This window comes from Microtus ochrogaster, chromosome 8 (assembly GCF_000317375.1).
Source record: "Microtus ochrogaster isolate Prairie Vole_2 chromosome 8, MicOch1.0, whole genome shotgun sequence".
NCBI classification, from domain to species: Eukaryota; Metazoa; Chordata; class Mammalia; order Rodentia; family Cricetidae; genus Microtus; species Microtus ochrogaster.
In genome coordinates this window covers 67,917,014-67,928,929 of record NC_022015.1, presented here as the reverse complement: position 1 = coordinate 67,928,929, position 11,916 = coordinate 67,917,014, and the positions used below count along the sequence as shown (strand labels likewise).

Below are 11,916 nucleotides of genomic sequence, written 5' to 3'. Positions count from 1 at the left end.
TGTGCGTTAAAGAATGGCTGGACTTATATCTGAAAGTCTCAGTCCTGTGTGTGAGAAGAACGAAGCGAAGCCAAAGGAAGGAGGAGGGAGAGAAGGCTTTAAATGGAACAGGGTGGGGTGGGGGTGGAGAGCAGAGGACAGGACTAGGAGGAGCACTGGCCACCAACAGGTAGAGACGCATGAAGGACTTTAAAGATGCCTTCCTGTGAATCAAGAATTTAGACTCTGCTGCATGGAAGCCTGGTTGTACGTGGTTTCTCCAGCACGCCCAGTCTGGAAGGCAGAGGCTGACAGGGAGGGGCGGGCCTGAGGTCGCAGTGCCGACTGCTGGAGTCAGCTTGTGTCACTGACACCTTGAAGAACCGCAGGTCACTTTCCTGAATCTGAAGCGCAGAAATACGGCTGAGGGTAGAATGTCTTCCTAGTGTTTCTGAAGAGACTGGTTCCATCCCTGGTCTGTCATAAACTGTGCTTGGTGGTGCACACTTCATATCCTAGTCCTGAGGTAGTTGGAGGGAGGAAGATCAGAAGTCCAGGGTTATCCTTGGCAACATAAGGAGTGGGATGCCAGCCTGAGCTACACAAGTCTAGCTCAAATATGAAACAAAATCCAACAGAAATGGCATTTTCAGACTTAGTTGCTTCTTCACTTTATATCCTATCTTCAAAAGCAGTTTGATGTGGTTTGGGTTTCGTTGGAGGATTGTGCTCATTCATTCAGAGTGTGTGATTCCCATCAATAGAAAAGACATTTGCTTTCAGGAAGAAAAGTGTGTGTTTCTAGGTCACATTTTAGTCACAAAAATATTCTTGGGGAAGGATACTTTAATTTTTTTTTCTCCAAAAGTAATTGCTCTTTTGTACTGGTTTGATGAGGTGGGGCGCTTTTAGGGCAAGAGAAGGAGCAGGAACTGTTTGGCTTAGATAAAGAGTGCTTTCTTCTGGCAGCCAGCCTCCTGGGGTCCATTTGATTTGTGCATGCTGCCTGTCCAACATTCATGTTCCATGATGATTCTTCTCTGAGAGGCTAAAGACCTAGAATCCGGATGCTACTGAGACTTGCAGGTCTGTGCCTTAAACCCTTTGTATTGGTTTGGGGATAGCAGGAACTTCTTCTGCAGAAGAGTGGCCTTTATGGAGGTTTATCAAGGCCTGGTGCCACTGGGTCACAGGCAAGGGCAGCAAGAACATGTACTCTGAGCCTCCTGGTGTGCTGCTGGTGGAGGGCCACACTGCATAGTATTATTAACCTGCTTGCCAAAGCCTTAAGGTGCCATGACATTGTCTGTAGTATGTGTGTGTGTGTTTATATATATATGTGTATATATACACATTACATATATGTGAAGAATGTGTGTGTGTGTGTGTGTGTGTGTGTGTGTGTGTATTTTTGCCGTGCCAGTGATTGGACCCAGGGATTTGTACATGAGAGGCAAGCACTCTGCCACTTTGCAAGACACTCAGCCCTGTGTCCGTACTGTTTGATCACCTTGTCTGCTCGTGTGTAGACAGGAAGTACAAGCTCCTTTCTTACATTTGCAACAATATCCAGAGCAGATAGGTGTTTCCGACCTAGGTTTAAAAGATCCTGACAAACAGTCTTCTTCCCTCTCCACAGGCCACACTTCCCTTGTTCAGACCGGCCTGCCTGCCTATTGGCCAGAGAAGCCCAAGGCGCTTCTAAAAGTACTGGTCCCAATTCCTTAGCTGTGAGTGACTCCTGGATGAAAGCATCAGGATGCTCTGATCTTCTGTGTGTGGTGCAGATGATATCTGTGTGCCTTGTCTTTCGAGAACCACTGGGCCATCTGCTGCTGCCGTGTAGAGCTGGGTGATGACTAAGAGATCAAATTCTGTCTCCCTAAGAAAGTAGGGAAGAAAGGGTGGATGTGTGAGAAGGTACGCGGCGAGTGCCTTCAGTTAGCTTCTCTTGCTCTACCTCAAACCCAAGCCCTGGGTTCAGGATGTTACATAATACCCACTTAGGGAGAAAGTTAACTACACAGGAGATGAATACCTTGCTTAGACTCACATAGTTGGGGTTGGGAGGTGGTGGCTCACACCTTTAATCCCAGTGATAGGCAGAGTCAGGTGGATCTCTGTGAGTTTGAGGCCAGCCTGGTCTACAGAATGAGTTCTAGTATAGCCAGAGCTATACAGAGAAATCTTGTCTCAAAAAGCAAAAACAAAAAAACGAAACGAAACAAAAGAATCAGTGAGCTACATTTCGTGTTCAGCGTATGCATTAGCTAGGCTTGCCTCAAGTCACATACTAGCCGTGTTTGCCCTCTGCAGCCATGCGAGCTAGTTTGACTCTAGCATCTCTAGATTAGAGAGATGTGTCTTACCTGGCTACCCAGGTGACGGGGTCAGTTTTCCAGATGACTGGTTGGAGCCCCAAGTGCTCCTCTCTGCAGCCTAGTTGGGATGGCTGTATCGTAGACATTCACTGGTCAGTTTCCATGGCTTGTCTGTGACTGTGCCCTACCCCCTTTCCAGGGTTCTTGAATTCCACCGCCGTCTTTGAGGGGAATGGTGGTGTGGTGGAAGGGCAGGGCATAATCACCCCAAGCGCCCTTTCCCTCCCCTGCTTAACACAGCTGCAGTTTCTTATTTATCTAGTTGTGATCACATATTAATGGCAGAGGAGCCTGCCAGGAAAGAAAAGACCAAGAAACTAGCATATTTAGGGAGAACAGGATACTGTGTACTTAAGATGTGTTCTTCTTTGGTGGTTTGTTTAAAAAATGTGTTGACAGTCTAAGGAAGTTGGTCCCAAAGAGCAACAACTCAAGGGTTTGAAATCTCAGATACCTCAGAGACCAGGCAGGTAACTTGGGTGGAAGATTAAGATCAAAATGGATGGAATGTTCTTCGTTTTCACAGGAATGTTGTGCTTGCCTTCTTTTGGTGGGTGGTGGTGGACTTGAGACACTCTTGGTCTTTCTTTCTTTAGTTGGTAGAAAAATAGTTCTCTTTAAGGGGAAATCAGTGCATGCATCCATGATAAACAGCCATCGACACGGGGCCTTGGTGTTGGGCAGATAACTGGTGTTTACTTTCACTATCTAGAAATGGTTTCTACTGAGCTCCATACAGTTGTGGTCCTTGAGACTCCACTTCACCACATCTTTCTATTTTTAAGGAGAAGCTACCCTATAAAATTGTAAAATCTTTGGTTTCATAATGAAAAAAGAAATAATTACAGATTGGTAAGAAGTGACAAAGTGCACCACTTGTTCAGGTGATAACATTTTGGGTAACTATAGCAGAGTGTCTAGTACAGGAAATTGACATTGTTACAATGTATACACATTGTTATGTAGACTTTGTTATAGACCTCTGTCCACTGGGGTTTATTTGTGCTTATGTGTGTGTGTATTGTCTCATGCAGTTTTATTGTGTGTACCATTTGTATAATAACAACTACAATTAAAATATTTGGGATCCAGACATAGTAGCATATGCTTGTAATCCCAGCACATGGATGTTAGAAGCTTGGGGATAAAAAGTTCAAATATAGCTTGGGCTGCATAGTGAGTGCTAACTAGCTTGGTGGAACTATGTTAGGTTCTACTAGGAAAGTGTGTACACACACACCCACACACACTCAGTGCACACATGTACACGTTTGACTTTTAAGTTGTTTGTGCAAATAAGCTGAAAATCCTTGTGTTCCACAGAACATGCTGTAGGCCTGATGAGTCTCTAATTTTCAACCTCTATTCTAGTCTGTCTGTTTTTTTTTCTTTTTTAGTCAGATAAAATTCAGTCTCCATAAAATTCACTATTTAACCATTTTCAAGTAAGCAGTTCAGCTCTTCTAACGTATTTGTCAAGTGTGCAATAGTTGGCACATTTCTTCAGCACCCCCTAATGAAGCCCCTTGTCCATCAGCATTCACCTCCAATCCCCTCCTCCCCGTCCGCTTGCATCCGGTAATCTACTTTGTGTCTCTGTGGGCTTGTCTACTCTAAACAGTTTATGTAAATGGAATCATATAATATATGCTCTTTTGTTTCTGACTGGATGTTTTCATCTTACCAAGGGAGAGATTTGAGGGCAGAGAGGGAAAATCACATTTCTACGATTGAATGGTGGGGGAAAGGCTCTCGGTTCTCACCCCTTTGTGCCGATCCCTCTGCCTCTCCCCACTCAGTGTTCAGTATGATGATCATGTCATGACCTCTTTTGGGAGGTTTGAGCAAATGTGCTTAGCAATAGGGCAACTGCTGTTAGTCGTGTTGAGGTTCTTCAAGGAGTCACGGTGGATATGGGAACTATAAAGCAGTGTGTGGTTCAGGTCACCTACTGTGCACCAGTCTCAGAGTGCACAGGGATCTGCTAAGTTGGGTACTGACCATTAAGGGACACCCAGTTAGGAAAACAGACATATGAATGATGATTTTGGGGTGCTGACACAATAGTGTAGTGAGGAAGGACACTGGGCCCAGACCATGTCTAGGAAGCTTGAGGTTGGAAGGGAGCTAGTGGACAATGAGCTGGCAGAGGGAGCCCTAGACTTCGAGAATGGGAGTCCATAGCCACACTCTGTAACTTCATTGGTGGTGATAGAGGGTGATGTGGGCTGTGAAGGTGTGGCTCCAGGTGTGAGTTTGGGCCAGGTCAGCTACTGTAGTGGAGTCTGAAGTTCTCAAATTGTGTATGGCTGAGTGGGGGCAGAGGAGGAAGAGCCCCGTTTGGTAACTGAGTCTTGATGGGAACTCCAATCTGAGCAGTTAGGGTATATATACCGTAGAGGTATACATTGAAGTCAGCATCTAAGTAGTGGCAGAATTGAAGAATCACAGGTAGAGGCTTTGGGAGACTCATCTCAGAGACTATAATGAGTCATGCCCTGGAGTGTCTTCAGAGAGCCCTCAGCCCTCTTCCACCCACCTGCTCAGTAATGTGCCTCTTATCGAGCACATGCTATGTGCCAGGAACTGTCGTGGTCCTGAGGTTATAGAAATGAACATGTCAGACAAGATCCCTGCTCCTTTGAAGGAGATAAATATGATAGTGGACCATGGCAGATTCTGCTAGGAAAGGGGCCTTTGCCGGTGAAAGAGAGGTTTCAGAATCAGAAGTGGCCTTGGTCAAGAGGTACTGTTTCCTCTGAGCTCTCAATGCTAAAAATGCCTCATCCTTGGCAAGATAGAAGGAAAGAGTTTTTGTTATTTGATTATTTTATGCACTAGAAATAGTATATGCAAATAGCATTGCTGTGTATTGAGGGGGTAGCCTCTGGCCATTTATAGAGTATGCTCGGTTTTGCTGAGATGTTCTCAAGTGCCCCAGATCAGACAGAATATGCATCTGTGGAAGCCTGGTCCTACACACACTGTCCCAGGATGCGGAGCAGAGAGGGGACCATCAGCTTGCGGGAAACAAATGTGTATTTAAGAAGAAGAAACAGTATAGAGTCCCTCTGAATCATTTAAAGTAGGCATGCTTTTATACTTTTCTAAAGGGAAGCTAAAATTATTTTTTTGCTAGTTTCCAGCTAATTCTGTTGTATTTTATGAGTGTTGTGTCATTCAGAGAACTTGGAAACATTCATTCTTCCTCCTACCAAATTTGTGGAGTAGGCGGGAGAGCTTAGAAAAGCTCCTGAAAACCTACTTTCTCGGCTTAATGGGTGCAGGAGGAGGAAGAGGATCTCCGCGCTGGCATTGGGACCAGGGCGGAGAGAGCCACACTAGTGTGGAGCCTCTGAAAGCTTCATTGGAGTCCAGTCCCTTAGGGTGTTGGCACTGGTGATAGCCTCTGTGATTCCAGGACATCCCTTTCAATGTTAAAAAGGGGTTAGTTTTTTAAGTTATAAAGTGATCTTAAATAGAGTAGTTCAGTGTGATGTGAAAACAAATGGGGAGGGCGAAGTCCTCTGATTTCAAGTTGGCCAGCTTCAAGGCTGATTGCAGATTGTCTCTAGATTTGTTGCTGGTAGGAGAGAGACGTCCGCCATGAGCTGGAGAAGCAACTTGGGCTTGTATTAAGAACAAAGAGAGAACAGCCAAGTCTGGCTGGGTGGTGTGAAGTTTGGGGTCTGTCTTGACAAAAACCAGAGTTTTGAGGTACTGCATTGGGATACGTGACTTGCAGTCAAACTTGAAAACAATAAATAGCACCAATGAGAAGGCAAAGCAGGATAGTATGGATCCTTGTTCATCTAGGGGTTGGGGAAAATGCTTTGTAAAAATAGACGTAATCCGTGCCGTGAAGGAGAAGTGCATAGGCTTCTGAGGACTCTGGGCATGAGGGCTCCTGTCAGCTGGAATGGGTTGATGCTCGGTAGCAATGAGGATGTCTGAGGTGGTACCGTGGTCTTGGCATAGAGTAGAAGAGAAGAGGGTACAGATGAAGGAGGTGAGGCCCCAAGGTGTCTGGCAGGGCCTGAAACAAAAGCTGTCGTGTCTTTTGAAGCACTGGACTAGAGAAGTGTCTTATTTTAGGCCAGGGTATGTTAGAACTTCAAGGAAATGAGTGAGTTGTTTAAATTGAGAGTTACCAGAAGGGGAGGGGGTCCTTTTGCTTTCCACAAACTCCCCACTACTCCACACCCTTCTAAACTTGATTTTGGACTCATATGGAGGATACTTAAGTTGAAGTGGGGTTCTGGGAGTGTCTCCGTGTTTTGTTGGAGGATAGTGAGGCTTGTTGCTTGGCCTCTTGTTCAAGAAGGCTGACCTTGGCTAGCTGTGGATTTCTTGGGATTCTGGGAGTGTCTCCTTGTTTTGTTGGAGGATAGTGAGGTTCCTTGCTTGGCCTTTTGTTCAAGAGGGTTGACCTTGACTCTCTGTGAATTTCTCTGATGTTGGCTTTCTGAAGGTCACCTGCCAGCACCTGGTGATGTCAGGAAGAGCTCTCTCCAGGCTGGTCCATTCAGGGAAGCAGCTTGCTCCAATCTGTCATCTTTGTGGCACATACATTTACTTTGCCATTTTTGGCTTGGGATGACTGAAGCCAATACATGACCACAGAGTGGAAATCTGCACCGAGAAGTGCTCAGCTGGCTTGGCAGCCTTCCACATGCCACACTCATCTGCAGTGCTTGTCCTTTGATGGGCAGGAGGACCAGGTCAGAATGCTTATGTCCTGAATCTGTTCCTCGAAGGCCATTTGATGGCTGGGGAGTGCAGATCCTTTGTCTTGCTGGAAGGGGTATGCATGGGTATGTGGAGATGCAGGTGGACTGCTGGGACAAGGCAGCCCGAGTTCCATCTGGGAACACGCAGACTGGGGGTATGCAGCTAAAAGGAGGGAGGCCTGCTTCACACTCAGTTGCCATTTTCGCTGCCGGCAGGCATTCTGTCATCTACTTAATGGAGTTAAGCAACGGGTGTGGTGATGGAATAGAAATTAGATGGACAAACCGAGAATGAGTAAATCTCCAAGCAGACACTTGGTGCTTTCCTGGAGGATGCTGAATTAATGACCTTGAGGAGACTGTTTTGGAGTTTCTGCACTCCTGGTAAAGTACACCCATCTCCAGCTGCCTGCCAGAACCGCCCATGGGAGTGTTTTGTGTTGCCAAACCAAAAATAAGATTATTTTTATTACAGTCTTTTTAGTTTTCCAGGTGATTTTCATTTTCAGCCAGATAGAGAAAGCTGCCAAACCTTTGTGGCTCTAGTGAAATTCTGTCCACCATTCAGGGGGACTGTGCCTGGTGTTCTCATACTGCTGTCCACCACATCTGTTCCCACCCCAACCCAAGCCTTCACCTCACATTTGGCCTTTCGTCTAACTCTTTAAACCTTTTTCCATGCCTGTCCCCCACCGTGTGTGTGTGTGTGTGTGTGTGTGTGTGTGTGTACATATGTGTGTCAACATTGGCTGTCCTTTTTAATCACTCTCCCCCTACCCCTTAGTTCCTGATACGGAATCTCTCACTGACCCCGGAGCTCACCAATTCAGATAACCTTCCTGGCCAATGAGTCCCAGGGATCTTCCTGTCCCCCTGACCCTTCCTCCAGTGCTAGGATTATAGAAGCTGGCTGCCAGGCTGGTTTTTTTACATGTGGGTTCCGGGAATCTGAATTCAGGTAATCAGAGCTGTGCAACAGATACTTTGCTGATGTAGCCTATCTCCCCAGCCCCGATGCTGGTGTTCGAACTGCTCTTGGCGCCTCAGCGCAGGCTGCTACTCATCTCTTTCTGACAAATGAGAAAGTTCCACTTGGAGATTTGGATGGACAGGTATTCTGAGATTTTTTTTTTTTTTGCATATGAACATTCCTTCTAAAGGCCAGTAGTTTCTGGTTATTTGGGGCCTCGGGTTGGGGATAGGTTTCTCAATCCTAAAACTGATGTGAAGAAAAATGCTAATTTTGTCTTCTTCTTCCCCCAAATCCAAGGTTTCTGCCACAGTGTTTCTGTGGCTTCCAGACTCTGAGAAATCGAGTTGTCCCTTAGGAAGTCATGAATAGGCATTCCCGGGGACAGGGCTGAGTTGGTGGTACTCTAGATGTGGACATTTGTGAGGTGCACAGAAGAGAGGGCACATGTGGCACTATGCATCAAGTCCTTAAAATGTTGAGTTACATAATGGAAGACAAGGGTTGAGTTTTTGTTTTTCTTTGTGTGTGTTGTTGTTGTTTAAAATCTACAAGGTATTAAGAGAACTGGACAGAGCTAAAAGAGATGGCTCTTTCAACGCTTTTGCTTTTGCCTTCATTGTTCCATGGGCTGGGATCTGCACTGTCTTTTTTCTGCCCCTCTCCCACCCAGGCTTTGGGATTTGCTCAGTCCTCTGTTCCTGCTAGGAAGAAGTCTCTGTTTCTGCCACTCTGTGTTTCTGGATCACCTGAGCATGCCCGTTTAGAGTGTCCAGTCCTGCCTTTTCCCCAGAACAACGTAAGGGCTGTGCTGACTTTGTATCTCTCTCTAGCACCTCATGCTGTGCGGTATGTAATAGAGCTCAGTGAGCAAATCAATAAATTCTCCGAGAGAATGATGCGAACAACTCACATCTTAAGCTGAGTGCAGCCAATATGTTGCAGTGCTGATGTCTTTGTACGTAAGTGTGCATATAGTCTCCTTTCTTGTGGATCCACTGGAGCTAGAACCCAAGGGCCTGCATCCCCAGCCCTTGGGTGTCTCCCTTTAAAATTGTCTTTCATATTTATGAGTGTTTGCCTGCATGTGTATATGTGTACCACGTGCATACAGCGCTCCTCGAGTCCAGATGAGGGCCTGTGATCCCCTAGAGCTAGAGTTTCAGATGGTCCTAAGTCATGTGGGTGCTGGGAATTGATCCAGGTTCTCTACAAAAGCAGAGACAAATGAGGGTGTTGGGGACTGAAAGCGGCAGTTTGCTGTGCAGAGAAAGCACAGACTGCTAGGGTTGGTATTCAGAGCAGGCAAGTCTGCTTGTGAAGGGTGGCTACTGTTTACTACCCGATCGTCACTGCCTGACAGGAGTGTTGGCTGTGTTTACAGATCTTCTGATTTGTTTGGCTTTCGAAGAGAAGCCAAAAAATGTGAGGTTCACCAGAGTCATCGTCATCATCATCTTAACATTACTATTGTGAGCGTGCACGTGTGCCTGAGTGTGCACACATGGACCACCTTGCAGGCCTAAGATGTCTGAGCTTTTATGTGACTTTCCCGAGTTTTAACTTGAGGCTCGCAGAGTTCCAGCACATATGAAGCAGGTGCAGTGTTGTGCCTCTGCAGGATAAACGACCCTTTGCTTTCAGTTGGCAACCCTGTTGCAGATGATCATCCTTGTGTCTGAGATCCTGTCACTATTGTGGGAGCCATTTCCATGTGTGAACTGAAGATTATTGCTCTATTATGGGAAACAAAACCAAGCCAGAGATTTAGACTGGATGAGAAACAACAATCTTTGGGTCTGAGCGGGATGCCTGTCAGTTAGGTTGAGGTGAGCCTCTTGGGGTAAGTCCAGTCTGTTTGTAGTTTACTCATGGTATTTTATGTGTTGTTTCAGGAATTGATATCCACTGGAAGAACCTGCAACCCTCTCTCTGCCCAGAGCTCCAGGACCAATGTGTCTTCCCACCGCCTTAAACCACTGGTGAGTTAAGTGTTTTCCTGTTTTCCTTCTGTTGCAGTGAAGACATATTGACCTTGCACTGTGATCTCCAGATAATGATGTGTGTCTCTTGTTAGTTACTTTTCTGTTGCTGTGATAAAACACCATGACCACAGCACCTTCTAGAAGGGAGGGATTATTGGGGTACATAATAAGGGTACATCATGGCAGAGAATTGTGGCAGCAGGCGGCAGACATGGTAGCAGGAATAGCTGAGAACGCCTGTCTCCAACCCATAGGTAGCAGGAAACAGGGAGTGAACTGGGAATGGCTTGTGGCTTTGAAACTTCAAAGCCTGCCCACAATGACATCCTTCCTGTAGCAAGGGCACACTTCTTAAACCTACACAATGCCACCAACTGGGCACACTACTTAAACCTGTTCACACGATGTCACCAACTGGGGATCAAGTATTCAGACATTGGAGCCTATGAGGGATAGTCTCATTTAAACCACCACAGCTGAGTTTAGGCATGTCTAGGTTCTGCCACTTTTACAGTAGGATCTAGAATAATTGTGTGGTTTCTAGGGTTCCAAACAGCAAAATAGATCCTGTTTTGTTTATCTTGAAGGGTTGCTTGCTTTGAAGATTGGATGTTTGTGAAAACACTTCAGAGAGAGTGAGACGTTGGGCTGAGACAGCTTACTGCCGTGGGTTCTGAGATAGATACACTGGGCAGAGACAGCTTACTGCCGTGGGTTCTGAGATAGATACACTGGGCAGAGACAGAGTACTGCCGTGGGTTCTGAGATACACTGGGCAGAGACAGCTTACTGCCGTGGGTTCTGAGATACATTGCAGCTCTTCTCTCTCACACACAATTTGCTACTTTAAGTAGCTTTTCCAGGCTTCCCAGATGTTGAAAGAAATAGCTGCTAGGCCCAGATCACTGCAGCCCAGGGCCTTTCCTGTGATGCTCATGTCCGCCTTCACCTGCTAGAGGACACTAAAACCTGTCGCATCTGAGTTCATTAGTACATTAAACTGAAATAACAGACATTACCCTCACATGTGTACAGGCGGGTAATGTGGGTTTGAAATACTTGTTTTCTAAGACCTCTAGGATAGTTCTTTAAGATATTTGCATTTTTTCTTTCTAAATTTGTCACTGCCGCTCTAGTTCTGTTTTATATTTACTATATATTTTCTTTCCATTCTTAGTTTTTTGAGACAGGGTTTCTCTGTAATATCTCCATCTGTTCAGGAACTCTTCTGTAGACCAGGCTGGTCTCAAACTCACAGAGATCCGCCTGCCTCTGCCTTCCCAGTGCTGGGATTAAAGCCACCCTGTCTGGCTATATTTAAAGTTCTTTCCTTTGTTTAGTTGAAAATATTTCTTTCGTACAATATATTCTGAATATAGTTTTCCCTCCTTCAACTTCTTCCAGGTCCTCCTGACCCACCCAAATTCATACTCCTCTTCGATTAGAAAATAGTCAGGCATCTAAAAAATAAGAAAATAAGATGAAACAATAAAAAAATCCAAACCAGAATAGGAACAAACAAAAAAGAGCCAAAGGAAAGGTACAAGACAGACATACAGATACAGAGACAAACACATTCACACACACGGAAATCCTAGAAAGGCTCAATGTTGGAAACTATACTGTATAAACAAGAGACATATAAGGTTTAAAAAAAAAAAGCTCAGATAAAGCATTATGAGACAAAAACCTTCCAAAAATACCATTGAGTTCACTTTGTATTGGCCATCTACTGCTGGCCTGGGGCCTGCCCTTGAGTGAAGCAATTAATTTTTCTTGTACATCTGTGCTTTTCCCTTCCTTCTTTCCTTCCTTCCTTCCTTCCTTCCTTCCTTCCTTCCTTCCTTCCTTCCTTCCTTCCTTCCTTCCTT

General features: G+C 45.5%; 1 protein-coding gene across 11 annotated transcripts in view; it reads left to right on the top strand.

Moving 5' to 3' along the window:
- The window catches only part of Sorbs1 (sorbin and SH3 domain containing 1), a 224,156-nt gene that overhangs the window by 51,268 nt on the left and 160,972 nt on the right, over window positions 1-11,916 (top strand). For all 11 annotated transcript variants that reach the window (XM_005352257.3, XM_026781543.1, XM_026781542.1 and 8 more), the window contains exon 2: window positions 9,956-10,042. The gene's annotated coding sequence lies outside the window, so the exon portion shown is untranslated. The remainder of the gene's footprint in view (window positions 1-9,955; window positions 10,043-11,916) is intronic.